This window comes from Monodon monoceros, unplaced genomic scaffold (assembly GCF_005190385.1).
Source record: "Monodon monoceros isolate NGI ecotype Baffin Bay Population unplaced genomic scaffold, NGI_Narwhal_1 Super_Scaffold_20, whole genome shotgun sequence".
Taxonomy (NCBI): Eukaryota; Metazoa; Chordata; class Mammalia; order Artiodactyla; family Monodontidae; genus Monodon; species Monodon monoceros.
In genome coordinates, this window is record NW_021703777.1 from 122788183 (window position 1) to 122808854 (window position 20672).

The following is a 20672-nucleotide window of genomic DNA, read 5'->3' on the forward strand; positions in this document are numbered from 1 at the left end:
TCAGCCCAAAGCCACACAGCAGACAGATTTAAATCTGCGTAGGGCCCCACTTAAAGATTAATCTAGACTACCTCCCAATTCAGGGACTAAAAGAAAAGTCCATGGAACTGAAGGGATTTCTAATCATATCCAAACATACTAGATAAATCCTAGTTAAGTTCATATCCCATGGGATCTTAGTCAAAAAACCCTCTTCTCATAAAACAGAAACTACCTATATCAAACTTCCTTATCCTAGATATTTTGAAACACTGGCAAGTTTTAACAACAACCCAATACATGATTCTGAATATAAATTTAGAGGATTCTTCAATTAAACTGTATTTAAATGCAATATCCATTTATTTTCTTATTCAGTTGAGAAATTATTTATTGACTATGTTGAAGATAAAATGGCAAAATACATTTCTTCTAAGAGCTTACAATATTGTATTATATTTCTCAATCATTTGGAGTTATTGAATCTTTTGAAAATCTGATGAAAGATACAGCTTCTCTTACCAGAAATACAAAAATACCTGTAAAATTTGCATCGATTTGAAGGTTGAAGACTACCTGATGCTTATTAAGAACCCTTAATGTTGAAGGAAAAATAGGTATGAAGATAATACAAAGTAGCATAATATTAAAGCAATAAGATCTGCTCTAAGAGCTTAGACCAAGGACCATTTATTTAGGTGTAAAATACTCAGGAAAGTATTCATGACGGATGTCACTTTGGGGCTTGTCCTTGAAGGATGAGCAGGACTTTGCCAGACCGAGATGGGGGTGGGGAGACATTTAATGCTACAGGAATAGGATAAACAAAAGTAGGGGATAACATTTGTGTGTGAATATTAGGCATGTCCAAACAAGAAAAAATTTAAAGTTCCACTAAAAAGTCTAGATTTCATCCTACATATAATGTCAAGTCATTAATGTTTTTTAAACAAAAGAGGGAAATGGCCAGAATGGTGCGTTAGAAAGATTATCCTAGTGACAAAGAGCGAATTAGTGCGGATAAAACTTAAAGATAGAGAGAAGGTTATTGCAGTGGTATAAGGGACAAGTAATGAGTCAGTGGCAGTAAGGCTCATATAACTAATACCCCTTCAGAGGTAGAACCAAGTAAAATTGGCTATTGATTAAAATGTGGAGGGTGCAGGAAAAGGAGGGATTAGAGGTGATTACAAAGATATCTCTTTTAAAAATGTTAGGAAACACAGGAAATGAAGCTCATTTTGAGGGGAAGATCAGTTTATTTAGGGTAGATTGAGTTTGAGCAATTAGTTATTCCTGAAAATAAGATTTTGCTTATTAATCCATCCTTTAGAATACCAATAGTATTAATAAATACGATATTAAAAGAAAAGGGACTAAAACCAAATCTTGAGACTTCATAAGGAAATTGTTCAATCGCCCAGTTTTCAACCCTTATTCAAACAGGTAGGAGTTCAGTGACTAGTTTGCAACTCCTATCACATTTCCAAGTCCCAGCCTCTTTAATTTTAGACTTTGCAACATAAAGAGACGAATCTACAGTGTAATAAAACAGAAGGTGTTCCAATACTCAGCAATAAGCAGAAACAAGCCATGTTGCCAAATCATCAAAAATATTGATTTCTTCCAAAGAGAAAGGATCTCATCAAAAGGGTTTAGGCGAGAGTTACCTGACAACAGCAGGCACCAGAACTTTTATCAGAAACCAGCTTTCTGCCTCAGACTCAGCCTTCTCAGAATAGACTGAGAGCTAAATGAGACACAACAAAACATCTAATGCAAACTTCCTTAAGTAAACAAAAAAGCTGATGTCCAAGGATATTAAGGAAGTCACTTTGGTAATAAACAACTAGAACTTTTGTCTCCCATTTCAGGTATGCTTTCCTCAGCCCCATATTTTCAAATGTTTCCTTGTGTATGAATTAACCCAGTAGATTTGGAGTTAACCTATGTCCCACAGGAGAATATCAAGCTGCCATACTGATGGATTATTGGGGTTGTTTCCAGCTGTTTGCGCAGAACCACTCATATAGCTGGCTGAGATGAGGGATGAGTGACTACTCATATGTGTGCTTAGTGAGAAAATGGTTAGAAAGCAGAAACAGTTTCTCATAGATGTCCTCTACCTTCCCAGTGGCTGCTAAGAGATCTGATATCAAAGGATTCTATGTTGTCCACCCTCCAGCCTGCCCTTCTCTCTCACTGAGTCTCGTGCCCTCAAATTAGCTATCCCTATTCCTTACTTGAGAGAATGCTAGTGCTTAAAAATTACTACTCTATGGAATAAAGAAGCAATGTAATGAAAATGGTCTTTGAACTTCAGAGTTTGGGAAGCTATGTTGAAAGGGTCCCTTCACTACATTGTTACAGGAGCAGAAACCAAAAACTTTATCCAAAATTGTTGGAAAATCAGACTCTCTAGGAGCAGGACTCAGGAAACTGTTCAACAAACTCCACAGGACTCTAATGTTCAGCAAGTTTAAAAAATCCCCAATATAATGTGTATTCAAATTGTTTTCCCTGAAGTTATATTTTGGGTGTTCCATTTCAATAGTTAATCTAAAACTCTTGCATGGGAAAAAAGCAACACAAAACTGCTGGAGATAAATGTGGCAATGCAAGTACTGGAACCAGAAGGTTTTGGAGATTTCATCCAGCATCCTGTTTCTCATGTAGAGGAATGCCTCATGCATTGCAGAAATTTCCCAATGTTGCACATTCATGGAAAGGAAGATTGAGTCTATTTTCCAATCTTTTTCTTTAGATTACTGATAGAAAGTAAAGTTCAAGAAAAGGATATCAATTTCAACTTAATTCCTGAAGGATAAATAAAGAAACTAAATGTAGACAAAATTTGATAACCAATTTATTCTTCATATGCTAAATCATTAACTCGTTCTCTGCTTAGGTACCAAACAAAGATTTATGTGCCCAAAAATATTCAACTCACTTGACACTTTACATAAGAAAAAACAGCAGGCCTCTCACTTAGTGAGACTCTGCTTCATGGCTATTTATACACGGAGTAGAATAACAAATCATTAGGACATGTTTGAGAGGGGAAAAAGGCATGAATAACTACAGTGCTTATATTTCATGTGTGTCAGTCTACTATCTGAGCATTTATAGAGCCCACAGGAGGAATTTTTTGATATTTCTTTTCAGTTAAAACCAGCTGGTAAAATTTATAGCTTTTCTGGTTCACAGAAAACTATGGCCTTTGTACAGGAAGAGTGTTGGGCTTCTAGGAAGTAGAGAATAAATGATATTACTGAGAAATATTACTTTTCAACTTATTTTATACTGGCTCTATATCACAGTCTAACTTCAGTGTTTCTCCAGGACCTTCTAAAATCACAGAAAAAGAAATCATATTGGAAAATTAGATTAGTCTTACAGAATGACTATCTCAAGGGAGGAACAGTTTACTGTGTTAGATCAAGTTTCTTGTATATAAAGTCAGGTTGTACCTGCACACAAATGTTCCTTAAAATATTATACTTATTAGCTAAGGTAAAGCTAATAAGCTAAGGTAAGCTAATAAGCTAAGGTAAGGTAAAGCTAAGGTAAAGCTAATCTCAGCAAGATTTGTTAGATCTTACTTTACATCAGCACTAAATATTACCTATTATAAGGAATATTTTCTCTGTAAAATAGACAGCTGGAAAATATAGAGAAAATGGGGCTAGTTTGGTATCAAGTGACACACTCCAGAGGCCATACAATAAATTTCAGAATATTTGGGGTGCATTGAAATTATACTTATTGTGACAGGATGAAGATTCTTACAACATGAATTTTTCAAGCATGAGAGAGGATTCTGGTAGACTGGCAATGCTCTGTTTCTTAACCTGACTGGTTACTTTGTGAAAATCAGTGAACTATATTTTTTTAATACTTTTCTATACATTTGTTACATTTCACAGTTAAAAGTCAAAAGAGACCATATCTCAACCATTCGTTAATCTCTGGTGCCTCCTAAGAACACATTAAAATTAAATTGAAAGGATTTTTTTAAGTTCCAAACCTACAGAGCAAAAAGAACAGAAGAGGATAAAATAGAAAAGAGAGATGTCAACTAAATATTGGAAGGTGGAAAGTACATGGACTTATAATAACTGACTTAGAAGACAAGAGAAAACCAAATTCTTGCCTAGAAACAAGATGCAAACCTTGAAGAACCATAAAAAGGCTCTCAAGCTGGGTCTACCAGGTACCTCTGAAGTTCAGGTTCTGGTGGGACTGAAGATAGGATTGGTTATCTGTGTATAAGAACAGTTAAAACACAGTGGTTCTACTCCATGTGTTGCTGACTAGAATCTTCCTTTCCCCACTGCTCTGCAGTGACACTAATGTCATAAATCAAGTGTACATATATATGTGAATGTTTCTGGACTCACTGGTTTGTCTTTTCTTATGCCAATATCTCATGCTCTATTTACAATAACTTTGTAATAAATAAGTCCTGATATCATGTAGGGTAAGACTTACCATCTTATTCTTTTTAAAGTTGTCTTTGCTATTCTTGACGCTTTGCATTTTCATACACGTTTCATCATTATTTTGTCAAACACATATACACGTACATACACACACCGCACCCCACTGCTGAGTTTTAATTGAGATTGTTTTGAGTAATAGATAGATTTGGTAGAATGAACATCTATACAGATGTAGACTCTTACTTAGATTTTTTAAAATTTCTCTTGATAATATTTTTAGTGTTGTGTGGAATTTTTGTACCTCTGATTTAAATTGGATTTTAAAAAGTTATTATAAATGATATATTGTTGTTTAATAAAAACCTGTTGTTAATATAAAAAAAGGAGCAGTTAAACCCTTAGATATCCTCCATCACCCCAAACAAGACTAAAGAGCTTGAACCTTAGAAGCTTTGCACTAGGAGTCCCTGGGCACAGCTGGGGGCAGAAATGCCATAGTGAGTGAAATTCTAGCTACTAAATAGCAAGATCCTTAATCCCACCTCCCCATCCTCCATCTTGACTCTTGGAATGCTGGCAGTAAGTTATAAGTATCTTATAACCCTAAGCAACCCTAAGTTATAAGTATCTTATAACCCTAAGCAAGAAGGTAAAGTTAAAGGATTTCTACCTTGGAAAACTAACCATGAATAAAGAAAATATCCACATACTCAGAGCTGACTGAACAATGGAGAAGTGTGCTCCCCACCCAAATAACCTACAGAGAACACAGTTTAATCAACACACCCTGAAGACACACACTCACACACACACACCTTTTGGCCAAATCTTTAATCCTTCATTCTTAATTATAAACAGGAAAAACTTACCAGATATCAGAAGAAAAATCTTTGACATGAATGATAGTGACAAATATAAATGAAAAGAAAAATGAAGGCCAGAAGAAATAGAGTCAATACAAAGAACAAAATACAACTTTAAACACTGAAATTAATATCCTCAAAGATATTTTTTTAAGTGCTAAGTAATGGGGATCAGTGAAAATGTTTATGATACTAAAGATAAAGACACCACAAGCCTCCAAAGAGAAAAGCAGATTGCCAACGAAAGAGTGGGAATTAGAATGTTTCAGACTTCTCAATTGCAATACTGGACTCTGGGGAAAAAATGGCACAATACCTTAAAATTCTGAGGGAAATTGGTATACAACCTAGAATTCTATAACAATCCAAATTGGAAATCAAATGGGAGCATAGAATAAAGATATTTTCAGTCCTATAAGTTCTCCAGAAAATTTCTCTCTCATGTATCTATTCTCAGTAAGCTACTGAAAGATGTATTCCATCAAAACTGGGGAGTAAATCAAGAAAAAGGAAGCTAAGAGGTCCATAAAACACAAAAGAGTAAAGAAGTAAGTTTATAGAATATTAGAATTAGTTAACAGCAATACTTATATAATATTTTAAGTAAGTTAAGAGAAATCCCAGGACAATACTGGGATTTCAAAGTATTGAAAAGACAGCAACTAGTCTGCATTGAAAACATGATGAAGGAAAGCTTCAGACAGGATGTTCCTAAGAAAATATTAAATTGATAAATTACCTAATGTCTGAACGTATGGAGAGGAAATTTGAATTTCTGACATGAAGTTTAAGGATAATTAGTCATGGATACAAAAAAAAAAAAAAACCTAAGGAAACCAAAAAGGAGTAAGGGAAAAGGCCCAAGAGAAAGGAAAATTATCACACAAGAACTCAGACTTCCAACCAAGATGAATTAACAGGGGCTGGACTTACTCTACCACCTGAAGCAAACAATAAAAAAGACAGTGGTTTTTAAGACACTGAACACTAAGTAACAAAAGACAGTGATCTCTGGGAGAATGCTCCAACAAATAGCATAATACATATTATTCTTAAATACACACAAAACACACCATACTATGGGCCATGAAAAAAAAGACACAACAAAAAAAGACAAATACTGTTAAGTCACTCGTATGTGGAATATAAAAAAGCCAAATATAGAAACAGAGGCTAGAATGGTGGTTACCAGGACCTGGGGAGTAGGGGAAAAGGAGAGCTGTTGGTCAAAGAGTATAAACTCCAGTAATAAGATGAATAAATTCTGGAGATCTAATGTACAACATGGTGATTATAGTTAACAATACTGTATTATATACTTGAAAGTTGCTAAGAGAGTATATCTTAAATGTATTCACCACACACACACACACACACACACACACACACAAGTGGCATAATGCAAGTGTTAGCTAATGCTATGGTGGCAAGCATTTTGGAATATATAAGTGTATCAAATCAATACGAGGTACACCTTAAACTTACATAATGTTATATATCAATTATATCTCAATAAAGCTGGGGAAAAAAGTCTCAGCCTAAAAAAGTCTGCATTGCCAACTTCATACAAGATTGGGGAATTGCAAATTAAAAGAACAAGTTACCACTACATACCTATTAGAATGGCCAAAATCCAAAACACCAACAATATCAAATGCTGGTGAGAATATGGAGCAACAGAAGTGCTCATTCATTTCCAGATGAGAATGCAAAATGGTACAGTCACTTTGGAAGACAGTTTGGCAGTTTCTTACAAAACTAAACATACTCTTACCATACAATCCAGCAATGGTGCTCCTTATTATCTACTCAAATGAGTTGAAAGCTATGTCCACACAACAATCTTCACATGGATGTTTATGGCAGCTTTATTCACAATTACCAAAACTTGGGAGCAACCAAGATGACACTCAATAGGTGAATATATTCATAAACTGTGGTACATCCAGACAACGGAGTACTATTCAACACTAAAAAGAAATGAGCTCTCAAGTCACAAAAAGAAATGGAGGAAACTTAAGTGCATATGACTAAGTGAAAGAAGCCAAATACAATGAAATAAGAATAAATCTGAGCAGAGGTGTGAGAGACTTCTATACCCAAAACTACAAAACGTTGTTAAGAGAAACTAAAGACTTAAATACATGGAGAGCTATACTTTGTTAATGGGTCACAAAACTCAACATTAAGATGTTAGTTCTCCCCAAATTGATGTATAGATTTTAAAAACCCAATGAAAAATCCCAGCAGGACTTTTATAGAAGTTGACAAACTGATTCTAAAATTCACTGTAAATGCAAAGGACAGCCATGAAAATTTTGAAAAAGAACAAAGTTGAAGGATTAACACTTCCTGATTTCAAGAATCATCATACAACTATAGTGAAAGAATCCAGGGAGGCTGCACAGCCCCTCAGAACCTTCAGGGTCCTGGGGACAGCAGGAGGGCCTGGAGCTGGAGCAGCATCTGGTACCCACCCTCTTCCCACAGCACCACCAGGGGGCCATGTCTAATGGGGTTTACTTCCTGCCCAGCAGGCCAACACAGATGTGAAGGCAGAGATGCTCGGCAAGCCTCTAGTGGACTCCCTGGTGTGGCTAGAGGATTATACACCTAAGAACCCAGAAACAGTGACTGGCTATTCCCTGAACAATGATGACTTTGGAGCCTCAGATCCACAAATAATTTAGCTCATCTCCCTAGCTGCCCAGAAATTCATCTCAGGTTTTGCTAATGATGTCCAGCAAGACTGAAAAATGAAGAGCACAAGCTCTGGCATCTCCTGAAGCAAGAGAAAGGACCATAAGTACTCTCTGACCATGGAGGAGTTGATCTCTGCCCTCAGTGAGTATGACATCAATGTAAAAAAGCCAAAATACTTCACCTGAGCCACCCAACCTAAATGTCCCCATATCCCCACACCAGCTTATTTTCATCATAACTTCATCTTGACAAGTTAAAAAAAAAAACTTGTGAAACATTGCTTGTAAAACAATATAGTAAAAACAATGTGATATCTGAATCAATATACATAAGTAGATGAATGGAGTAGAATGGAGAGCTAGAAATAGACCCACATGTGTGATTTTCCATAAAGATGCAAAGGAAATTCAGTGGAGAAAAGGAAGTCTTTTCAATAAACAGTGCTGGAACAATTGGAATTCTATATTCAAAAAAAAAAAGAACTTTGATTTATACCTCACATCATATACAAAAATTAAACCAAAATGAATCATAAGCCTAAAACTAAAACCTAAAATTATAAAACATCTAGAAGAAAAATTAGGAGAAAATCTTTGTGACCTTGAGTTAAGCAAAGATTTCTTGGATACAACACTATTAGCACAATCTATAAAAGAAAAAAATTAATAAAATGAACTTCAATAAAATTTTAAACTTTTGTTTTTTGAAAGCTTCAAAACTTAAGAAAATAAAGACAAGCCACAAACTGGGAGAAAACATTTGTAAATCATAGATCTGATAAATGACTTTTATCAGAACATATAAAGAAGAATTTAAAACTCAACAATAAGAAAACTTTTAAAACTCAATTTTAAAAATGAGCAAAGGATGTGAACATACACTTCATTAAAGAAGATATGCAAGAGGGAGCATTACTCAACAAAGTAAAGGCCATATATGACAAGCCCACAACTAACATCATACTCAATGGTGAAAAGCTGAAAGCATATCCTCTAAGATCAGGAACAAGACAAGAATGCTCACTCTCGCCAATTTTATTCAACATAGTATTAAAAGTCTTAGCTACAGCAATCAGACTAGAAAAAGAAATAAAAGGAATCCAAATTGAAAAAGAAGTAAAAACAGTCACTGTTTGCAGATGACATGATACTATACATAAAATCCTAAAGATGCCACCAGAAAACTATCAGACCTCATCAATGAATTTTGTAAAGTTGCAAGATACAAAACTAATATACAGAAATCTGTTGCATTTCTGTACACTAACAACAAACTATCAGAACGAGAAATTAAGGAAACAATCCCATATACCACTGCATCAAAAGGAATAAAATACCTAGGAATAAATCTACCTAAGACAGTAAAAACCTGTACTCAGAAAACTATAAGACACTGATGAAAGAAATTGAAGATGACACAAAAAGATGGAAAGATATACTGTGTTCTTGCATTAGAGAAATTAATATTGTTAAAGTGACCATAATACCCAAAGTAACCTTGGGTAGTATGAAATCCCTGCCAAAATATAATTTAGTGCAATTCAGTGTATACCTATCAAATTACCAATGGCATTTTTCACAGAACTAGAACAAATAATTTCTAAATTTGTATGGAAACACAAAAGACCCTAAATAGCCAAAACAACCTTGAGAAAGAAGAACAGAACTGGAGAAATCATGCTCCCTAACCTCAGGCTATACTGCAAAAGCTACAGTAATCAAAACAGTATGATAATCACACAAAAACAGACACATAGATCAATGGAACAGAATACAGAGCCCATAAATAAACCCAAGCATTTATGGTCAGTTAATCTACAACAAAGGAGGTAAGAATATACAATGGAGAAAAGGCAGTCTCTTCAATAAGTGGTGCTAGGAAAACTGGATAGCTACCTATAAAGGAAGAAAATTAGAACATTCTCTGACACCATATACAAAAATAAACTCAAAGTGGATTAAAGAACTAAATGTAAACCATAAAACTCCTGGAGGAAAAAATAGGCAGAACGCTCTTTGACATAAATCTTAGCAATATTTTTTTTGGATCTGTCTCCTAAAGCAAAGGAAATAAAAGCAAAAATAAACAAATGAGACCTAATTAAACTTAAAATCTTTTGCACAGCAAAGTAAACCATCAACAAAATGAAAAGACAACCTAATAAATGTGAGAAAATACTTGCAAATGATATTACCAATAAGGGGTTAATATCCAATGTATATAAACAGCTCATACAACTCAACATCAAAAAAAAAACCACAACTCAACTTTTAAAAAGGTAGAAGACCTGACATTTTTCCAAAGAGGAAATGCAGATGGCCAAGAGGCACATGAAAAGATGCTCAACATTGCTAATCATCAGGGAAGTGCAAATCTAAACCACAATGAGGTATCACCTCACACCTGTCAGAATAGCTATCATCAAAAAGAACACAAATGACAAACGCTGGTGAGGATTTGGTGAAAAAGGAGCACTTATACACTGTTGGTGGGAATGTAATTGATGCAGCCACTGTGGAAAACAGTATAGAAGCTTCTCAAAAAACTAATAATAGAACTACCATATGACCCAGCAATTCCACTCTGAGTATATATCAAAAAACAACAACATCAGCAACACTAATTTGAAAAGATACATGCATCCCAATATTCATAGTAGCATTATTTACAATTGTCGACATGGAAGCAACCTAAGTGTCCATCAACAGGTGGATGGATAAAGAAGATATATATATATATACACATACGCACACACACACACACACACACACACACACAATGGAATACTACTCAGCTATGAAAATGAATGAAATTTTGCCATTTGCAGCAACATGGGTGGACTTGGAGGGCATTATGCTAAATGTAATAAGTCAGACAGTGAAAGACAAATACTGTGTAATATCACTTATATGTGGAATCTAAAAAATACAACAAACTAGTGAATATAACAAAAAAGAAGCAGAGTCACAGATATAGAGAACAAACTAGTGGTTACCAGTGGGGAGTGGGAAAGTAGAAGGGAAAATACAGGAGGGGGGGATTAAGAGATACAAACTATTATGTAAAAAATAAGCTACAAGTATATATTGTACAACACAGGGAATATAGCCATTATTTTATAATAACTATAAATGGAGTATAACCTTTAAAAATTATGAATCACTATATTGTACACCTATAACTTATATAATATTGTACATCAATTATACTTCAATTAAAAAAAGAAGACGATATGCAGATGGCAAATAAGAACATAAGAGATGCTTAATGTCATTAGTTATTAGGGCAACAGAAATTAAAACCACAATGAGTTAAAACTATACACCTAGTAGAATGGCTAAAATTAAAAAGACCAAAGACTGACAATACCAAGTGTTGGAGAGGGTGTGAAAGAATTGGAACTCTCATTTCACCCCTAGGCACTTAACCAAGAGAAATGAAAACTTATATCCATATAAAGATTTGTAAATGAATGTTCAATGAATGTTCATAGTGTTTTTATTTATAATAGCTAAAAACTGGAAACAACACAATCATCCATCATCAGGTGCACACACACACACACACAAAAAAAAAGGTAGTACATCCATACAATGGAATACAATTCAGCAATAAAAGTAAACCACCTATTGTGATTTGCAACCACATGAGTGACTCTCACAATAATTATGTTAAGTGGAAGAAGCCAGACCAAAATAGACTCATGCTCTATGATTCAATTATGTAAAATGCTTGAAAACACAAGCTAATCTTTATGACAAAATGTGTATCAGTGATTGTCTATGAGGTGATGGGCAGTATGGAGAGATTATGAAGGGACACAAGAAAACTTTTGAGAGTGATGGGTATGTTCATTATCTTGATTGTGGTGATGGTTTCATGGGAGTAAACACATGTAAAATCTTATCAAATTTCCACTTTAAATGTGTATCTTATTGTATTGTGTATTATACCTCTGTAAAGTTGTTATTAAAAGCTATAAATCAAATGAAATATAACTGTAGATATTAGTAATATTTACATAATCATAATAATATAAAAACTGAGTAAGACATCTTTTTTAAGAAGCTGGAGGCTGAGTTATTAATTTGCATTTTTCTGATTTCTATTGAGGTTTCATACCTCTTTATATACTGATTGGTCATTTGGGATTTTTCCTTCTATGGATTGCTTATTCAAGCACTTTGCCTTTTATGGATGGTTTTCCTATGTTATCCTTGCTGATTTGCAGGAGTTCCTTATATAGTCTAGATATTAATCCCTTTTTGGTTATATGTGCTGCAAATGTCTTCTCTCAGTCTGTCCCTGTCAGTTAACTTTGGCTAACTCCTTCCTCTTCTTTGCAGGCCACCTAAATTTCCCTACCCAAAACACTAGGCAGGTCACAACTTCAACTGACTGTATGTGTCAACTGTTTCAACCTTATCACTCACTGCTCTCCTGAAATTTAGTATTCCGAATAAACTACAAAATATCTTAAAGGAATCTTCTATATTATGAAATCAATGAGTTTGCCTGGAGAATAAATTTGCCCCAGTCAGAGAAATCTATACATAACTTGAGAAAATAGTAGGCTATGTAAAGGGGTAATAAGAGAAATAATGTGTTTTGTTAAACTTAGTCCACCTCTACCCCTCAAATTTCCCATATCCACTTATTTATTTTTGAGGCAGTAAAGTGCAGTGGTAAACCTTTCAGATGATGGACATGATTTCAAGTCATGAGCCTCCATCTCCCATGTAAAATGGAATAGGTAATATCTACCTCACAGAACTGTTTCGAGGATGCATTATGACAGTGTAAGTGCTTAATTAGCACAGCACCTAGGCCATAGTTAGCACCCAGTAAATGGTAGCCATTATTATTACCTAGACTGCTCTCTCCCAGCCCATTCTCTCTTTCAACCCAGCAAAAATACTTTTACTTATATTTTTTTATACTTTTTAAATTTTTAAAAAATTTTTATTGGAGTATAGTTGTTATACAATGTGTTAGTTCAGGTGTACAGCAAACTGAGTTAGTTATACATATACACATATCCATTCTTTTTTCTTCTACTTATATTTTAAAGCTTAGTTCAAAAGACATCTCTTCCATAAAAGCATCTCCAGATCAGTGCAAGCTGACTTCAGTACACCACTGCTTAAATCCCATCTTCACCCCTAAAATATTCATCACGCCAAAATATTCATCACTCTCTTTTCTGTGATCTCAAGCTCATTATCCGTTTTACTTACATGTGTATGAGAATACGGCGATGAGATCAATATGTGACTATTTCCCACAATAAAATGTGAACTCCCTGAAGTCAGGAATAATTACCTCCATCACTCATTTTTAATACAATGAAGGGTTTTCTTCTTAAATATTGCTAGCAACTAGACTAAACATGTTATACAGATGCAAATGATAAAGGGATCAAAGTAAAGAGAAACAATATTTTGACCTATCATAAAGAAAACTATCTTTTAAAGTAACAGAAGAAGGAGGAGGGAAGAGAAAAAGAGGAGGAGGAAGAAAGGGGGGAAGAGAAGAAGGAGGGGTGGAAAAAGGTGGTGAAGAAGAATCCTATAGAAGATTCGGAATATAATATCTATTGCTGATTAAAGGCACAGTGTCAGCCACCTTTCATTTTTAATTTTATGTAAAAGAAAGTCATATCAGTTTTCTCAACATGTCAGTGTGAAAGCTCACATGGTGAGAAACTTTACTTATATATGGAATCTTTCACTTCTGGGTGAAAATTAAATACTTAATTAAAATTACTGTTATGGACCCCCTGTCTATAACACTCATCTTTCTGAAGAGGGGTGTCATATGTTGCAACACCCATAGTGTGAAGGCCAAAGTCCCCAGTCTAAAAATATTTCCATTCTATTTTAATGATGATTTAATAAAAAAGGGAACATGTATTTGAGTCAATATTTAAATAAGGTTTAGTATTTAAGTGGAAAGTTTTTGTTTTAATTTTTTACTTTTGATGTAAAGTAATTTATTTAATATCCACATACCTGAATAATGTTTACCTTACTCCCTGGTGATAAAGTAATTTTTAAAATTAAAAATGAGTATTTATGACTTTATACATTATTTTTGTCTTTTGAATATGTTCTGGTTATCTATTTCTTTAAAAAACTCACTGAAAATTGGATTGACTTAAAACAACAGTCATTTTGTTATTTCCACTGGTTTCTGTAGGCCAAGAATTTAGGGAAGGCTCATCTGAGTGGTTCTGGCTTGGGGCCTCTTATGAAATTCATGTATTATGCCTTAGAACTTTCTGAGGTCTTAAAAGAATATTCTAGCCCTATCTTTCCCTTAGGTCTTTGTCCTAAAGCCCTTTTTAAATTTGAGAACAATTTGCTTTCTGAAAAGACTGCTCTGAATCCTTTGCATTTCCTAAGAATTTCACTCAGAACTGAATAATTTGCTCATTAGTTCATCACTCTCCTCTTTTATTTTATTATGGGCAGCAAGAAAAGCCATATCACTGAGTTCATTAGGAACACAGTCTATGTTCCACATTCACACAGGCAAGAATTTTGCTAAACTTTCTGCCGCTACATAACAAGGGTCCCTCTTTCTCCAACTTCCAATTATGATTTCCTCCTTTTGCTTTAAGCCCTTTCAGACAGTCTTCTTGAGACCCTTTGGCTACTGCTTAGGCTCTCCTCGAGTTTCTTCCAGCTTTCACCAACAAACCTCCCTAGGTACTTCAGGGTTTCACTAACAGTCTCTTCCTAAAGGATTCTGTCCACTTGAGATTTTTGTTATGTCAGCACTCCACTTCTGCATCCAATTCTGCTCCAATTATCTATTGCTACATGATAAATCACCCCAAAATGTAGTTGCTTAAAACAACAATCATTGTATTCTCTTTCATGATTTCTGTAGCTCAGAAATTCAGAAAGGGATCAGTTTACGGTTCTGGCTCAGAGTCCCTTATTTGTAGTCACACAGTAGATAGATTGGAACCATGAGGAGCTGGAGTAGCTGGGACAGCTAGACACATCTCTCCTAACTTGTAGATTCAATGTTCCTCTATGTATTCTCCCCATGTAGGCTAATTTCAGCTCCCTCACAGCACAGCAGTATCAGGGGAGTTGGTCAGCTTCCATGGTCTGACTTCCTCCAAGTCATCCCAAGAGAACTAAATAGAAGCTTATATTCTGTTCTTGGCTAGCATCATAAGTAATGCAAAGTCACCTCAACTGGACTCCATTTGTGAAGCAATTACAATCCTACCCAAATTCAAGTTGAGGGAACAAATTAGACTCCATCTTTTAATGGGTGAGTGGCAAGGTTCTAAAAGTGTATGTGACATGGGAGTTATTTTGCAACATTTTCCAAAAATACAATCTGCTACATAATAATACTTTTAGACTTTGTTCCATATGGTTTCTTTCTCTAGCTATTTTTAAGTGGGAAGTAAAACAAACCATCAGCCCTTGGAACAGTATCCCAGTTGAGGATGGAGGGAGGGGCCGTCATTTAACACTAGGTAGGCATGGGCTTTTTCTTTTTTAACCATGACTTCAAATTATGGATCCATAATCCTGATTACTATACAAAATTAGGTTTTCAGTGCGTACTTTAAAGGGAATCCATGCTTCTTTTTTCTTGAAAGTGTCTATTTATAAATACAATTGTTTTGTTACTCTTCTGTGAAATGCTAGAGTACCTTGCTATTGTGCAACCTTAATTCCTCTACACTGAGTGGTATAAAATATTAAACATTTATTTCTCCACTCATTTTCCATACATGTAGCAACATATATAAATCTTTCTTTTAAATAACTTTATCAATACACCAAAGAACAATAATAGTCATATCTGATTGATGAAGTTCAAAGTCATTTTTATTTTTTTTTAAATGCTTTCTACATTGACCAAATTGTGTGTGAAAATTATTTTTACTGTTGGAGAGGAATCAAAACTCTTTGCAATTTAACTTTATCCCCTTGCACAGTATGTTACATGCTGAAAACTTAAGAATCATTATATTTTCAGTGATTCCAACACCTCCATATGTCAGTATGTATTGCCATAAGCACATACTTAGGAGAAAGGCAATATATGAAAATAAAATTTAATAAGCAGTTTAATACATCTAATACCATATATACACATGTATATAACTCACTACTGCTTTAAAGAGGTATTAATAAAATGATACTGTATCCCCCTAGAAAGAGGGACCCATCCATCACGCAAAATGTGGTTTGTGATTCTGTGGCAGTTTGGGGAAGCAGAGCTTCTTAACCCACTCCTGCTATCCACACAATCCCCCCATTTGCTTTTACAACTGAGAAACAGATATAATTAGACAGTGTGACTATCTCTTGTCTCTGACTAAAGTGAAATTTCTGGAATTGAATATACTCCAGATTTTTTGGACATTCTAATTCCAATTGTTGTGTCTCATAAGTATGTTTACATCTTCATTTTTGATGGAAAAAGTAGTCCCATACCTACAGGTCTTCCATGCTAACATCTCTAGCAAGTCCTATGCCAACACACAAACATCAGTCCAGGTGAAAATATAACGTGGCAGCTTTGAATTGGAAAGAGCATGGATTTTGGAGTCAGAAAGACCAGTGTTCAAATCCCTACTAGTCCCTGTATTACCTCTGGAATGTTTAGCAAATTCCTTCTCTCTGAGCCTCTATTACCTTGATTGTAGTAGTGGTTTCACAGGTGTTTGGGTATGTTCAAATCCGTCAAATTGTATGCATTAAGTATGCGCAGTTCTTTGTATATTAATTACACCTCAATAAAGCTGTTTTAAAAAATAATGTATGGTATATATACCTACCTCAGAAAGTAGATCTGAGGAATCTATGCAAGGCTATAAAGTGCATGATCCATGAGTAGTCTGGAAGTTATTTTTTGGTAGTAAAGGCTTAACTTTATTTACTCGGATAATTGCAGGGTTCTAAGAAATGCCAAGAGAAAAGAGGAGGAAGTGGAAGTATTAGACAAGAGAGACAGTCTTTCCTTCAAATAACTGCTTTCCTTCAAATAACTTTGCTTTCTTCAAAAGCAATAGAATTTATTTCCTGAGAAACAGAGACTGCTAAGGCAAGCTAACTAAGGGACTGTTTTAGCTTTAGCTCTTTGAGAACAAGGCCTGGATTCCACCTCCAACCTTTGTAAAGCTGACTTGTTCATACCCATTCTAATGCAAACACATGAAAACAATTAAACAGCTAAATTCCAGCCTGGCTTCTCAATACTATGGCTTATTAGCTCTTAGCAGGGGATACTGCTGTGGCCAGAAACCTGGTTTACTACAGAGTGATTTCTGCAGAGAATATATAATCATATCAGCAGGTTTGTTACAAATCACATCTTGGCAATAGAATAAAGCTTGAATATTCAACTGGCAGTGTGTGTATGTGTACCTCCTATATGACCATGTCCACCCTAGAAGATTAAAGTGGAAAATTAAAAATAGCCTAGATAATTTGGATAAGAGGAACAATAATAAAACTTGCTGTTTATTCATGGAGAAAAATGGTGATGTTTCCAATATCTGAATTATATGAACTCAAAAAATTTGAACACCCAGCTCTCATTCATATTACAGATAATTTTGTCAACATATTTAAAGGAAATTTCCTAACTTTCTACTTTCTTTTATCTGTTTGACACAGCTCAGTATTAGAGAATTGGCAGAAGCAAGATCTTCCAAAGACACTGTCCACTGATGTGAAACCATCACATTTAAATCCAGCTAAAAATACAGGTAGAATTATTTCAATTTCTATAAACCAAGATACAATCCTTTTTAAAAGGTGCAATAGTTGTAAAATCTTTAGATAATCAAAGTGACTATTTTTAATCATATAAAAATGATGCATTTCACATCCACCTATCATGGAGCAATTGAGAAATTACTCTGAGGTAAAGTCTAACTCCGCAGAAATAATATAATAGTATATCCTAAAGCTCCACATCGTAAGTGTGATTTTTCATTCACTATAAAAATACCTGTGTGATGTAAGTAAAGGCAGTTTGTCTCCAGGTTATGAAAATAATTACTTCATAAAAATAGAAATGGAAGGAATCAAATATTATGAATGTTCAGAAAATCAGTAGGGATTAGGAACCAAGACGGTGGAGTAGAAGGACGTGCTCTCACTCCCTCTTGCGAGAACATCAGAATCACAACTAGCTGCTGGACAATCATCGATAGGAAGACACTGGAACTCACCAAAAAAGAGACCCCACATCCAAAGACAAAGGAGAAGCCACAATGAGACAGGAAGAGGGGCGCAATCACAGTAAAATCAAATCCCATAACTGCTGGGTGGGTGACTCAAAGGCTGGAGAACACTTATACCACAGAAGTCCACCCACTGGAGTGAAGGTTCGGAGCCCCACGTCAGGTTCCCAACCTAGGGGTCTGGCAACGGAAGGGGGAATTCCTAGAGAATCAGACTTTGAAGGCTAGTGGGATTTGACTGCAGGACTTTGACAGGACTGGCAGAAACAGAGACTCCACTCTTGGAGGACGAACACAAAGTAGTGTGCACATCAGGACCCAGGGGAAGGAGCAGTGACCCCAGAGGAGACTGAACCAGACCTACCTGCTAGTGTTAGAGGGTCTCCTGCAGAGGTGGGCAGTGGCTGTGGCTCACCATGGGAACAAGGACACTGGCAGCAGAAGTTCTGGGAAGTACTCCTTGGCGTGAGCCCTCCCAGAGTCCACCATTAGCCCCACCACAGAGCCCAGGTAGGCTCCACTTTTGGGTTGCCTCAGGCCAAACAACCAACAGGGAGGAACCCAGCCCCACCCATCAGCAGTCAAGCGGATTAAAGTTTTACTGAGCTCTGCCCACCAGAGCAACAATCAGCTCTACCCACCACCAGTCCCTTCCAACAGGAAACTTGCACAATCCTCTTAGATAGCCTCATCCACCACAGGGCAGACAGCAGAAGCAAGAAGAACTAGAATCCTGCAGCCTCTGAAACAAAAACCACATTCACAGAAAGATAGACAAGATGAAAAGGCAGAGGGCTATGTACCAGATGAAGGAACAAGATAAAACCCCGGAAAAACAACTAAATGAAGTGGAGATAGACAACATTCCAGAAAAAGAATTCAGAATAATGATAGTGAAGATGATCCAGGACCTGGAAAAAGAATCTAGGCAAAGATAGAGAAGACGCTAGAAATGTTTAACAAAGACCTAGAGAATTAAAGAGCAAACAAACAGAGATGAACAATACAATAACTGAAATGAAAACTACACTAGAAGGAATCAATAGCAGAATAACTGAGGCAGAAGAACGGATAAGTGACCTGGAAGACAGAATGGTGGAATTCACTGCTGCAGAACAGAATAAAGAAAAAAGGATGAAAAGAAATGCAGACAGCCTAAGAGACCTCTGGGACAACATTAAATGCAACAACATTCACATTATACGGGTCTCAGAAGGAGAAGAGAGAGAGAAAGGACCTGAGAAAATATTTGAAGAGATTATAGTCGAAAACTTCCCTAACATGGGAAAGGAAATAGCCACCCAAGTCCAGGAAGCGCAGATGGTCCCATACAGAATAAACCCAAGGAGAAACACACTGAGACACATAGTAATCAAACTGGCAAAAATTAAAGAGAAAGAAAAATTATTGAAAGCAGCAAGGGAAAAATGACAAATAACATAAAAGGGAACTCCCATAAGGTTAACAGCTGATTTCTCAGCAGAAACTACAAGCCAGAAGGGAGTGGCATGATATACTTAAAGTGATCAAAGGGAAGAAGCTACAACCAACTCTACCTAGCAAGGGTCTCATTGAGATTCGATGGAAAAATCAAAAGCTTTACAGAAAAGCAAAAGCTAAAAGAATAAAGCACCACCAAGTCAGCTCTACAGCAAATGCTAAAGGAACTTCTCGAAGTGGGAAACACAAGAGAAGAAAAGGACCTACAAAAACAAACCCAAAAAAATTAAGAAAATGGTCACAGGAACAAACATATCGATAATTACCTAAAACATGAATGGATTAAATGCTCCAACCAAAAGATACAGGCTTGCTGAATGGATACGAAAACAAGACACATCTATATGCTGTCTACAAGAGACCTACTTCAGACCTAGGGACACATACAGACTGCAAGTAGGGGAGGCAAAAGATATTCCATGCTAATGGAAATCAAAAGAAAGCTGGAGTAGCTATACTCATATCAGAAAAAATAGACTTTAAAATAAAGAATGTTACAGGAGGCAACGAAGGGCACTACATAATGATCAAGGGATCAATCCAAGAAGCAGATATAACAATTATAAATATATATGCACCCAACATAGGAGCACCTCAATACATAAGGCAACTGCTAACAGCTATAAAAGAGGAAATCGACAGTAACACAATAATAGTGGGGGAATTTAACCTCACTTTCACCAATGGACAAATCATCCAAAATGAAGATAAATAAGGAAACAGAAGCTTTAAATGACACAACAGACCAGAGAGATTCAATATATATTTATAGGACATTCCATTCAGAAACAGCAGATTACACTTTCTTCTCAAGTGCGCACGGAACATTCTCCAGGATAAATCACATCTTGGGTCACAAATCAAGCCACAGTAAATTTAAGAAAATTGAAGTCATATCAAGCATCTTTTCTGACCACAATACTATGAGATTAGAAATGAATTACAGGGAAAAAAACG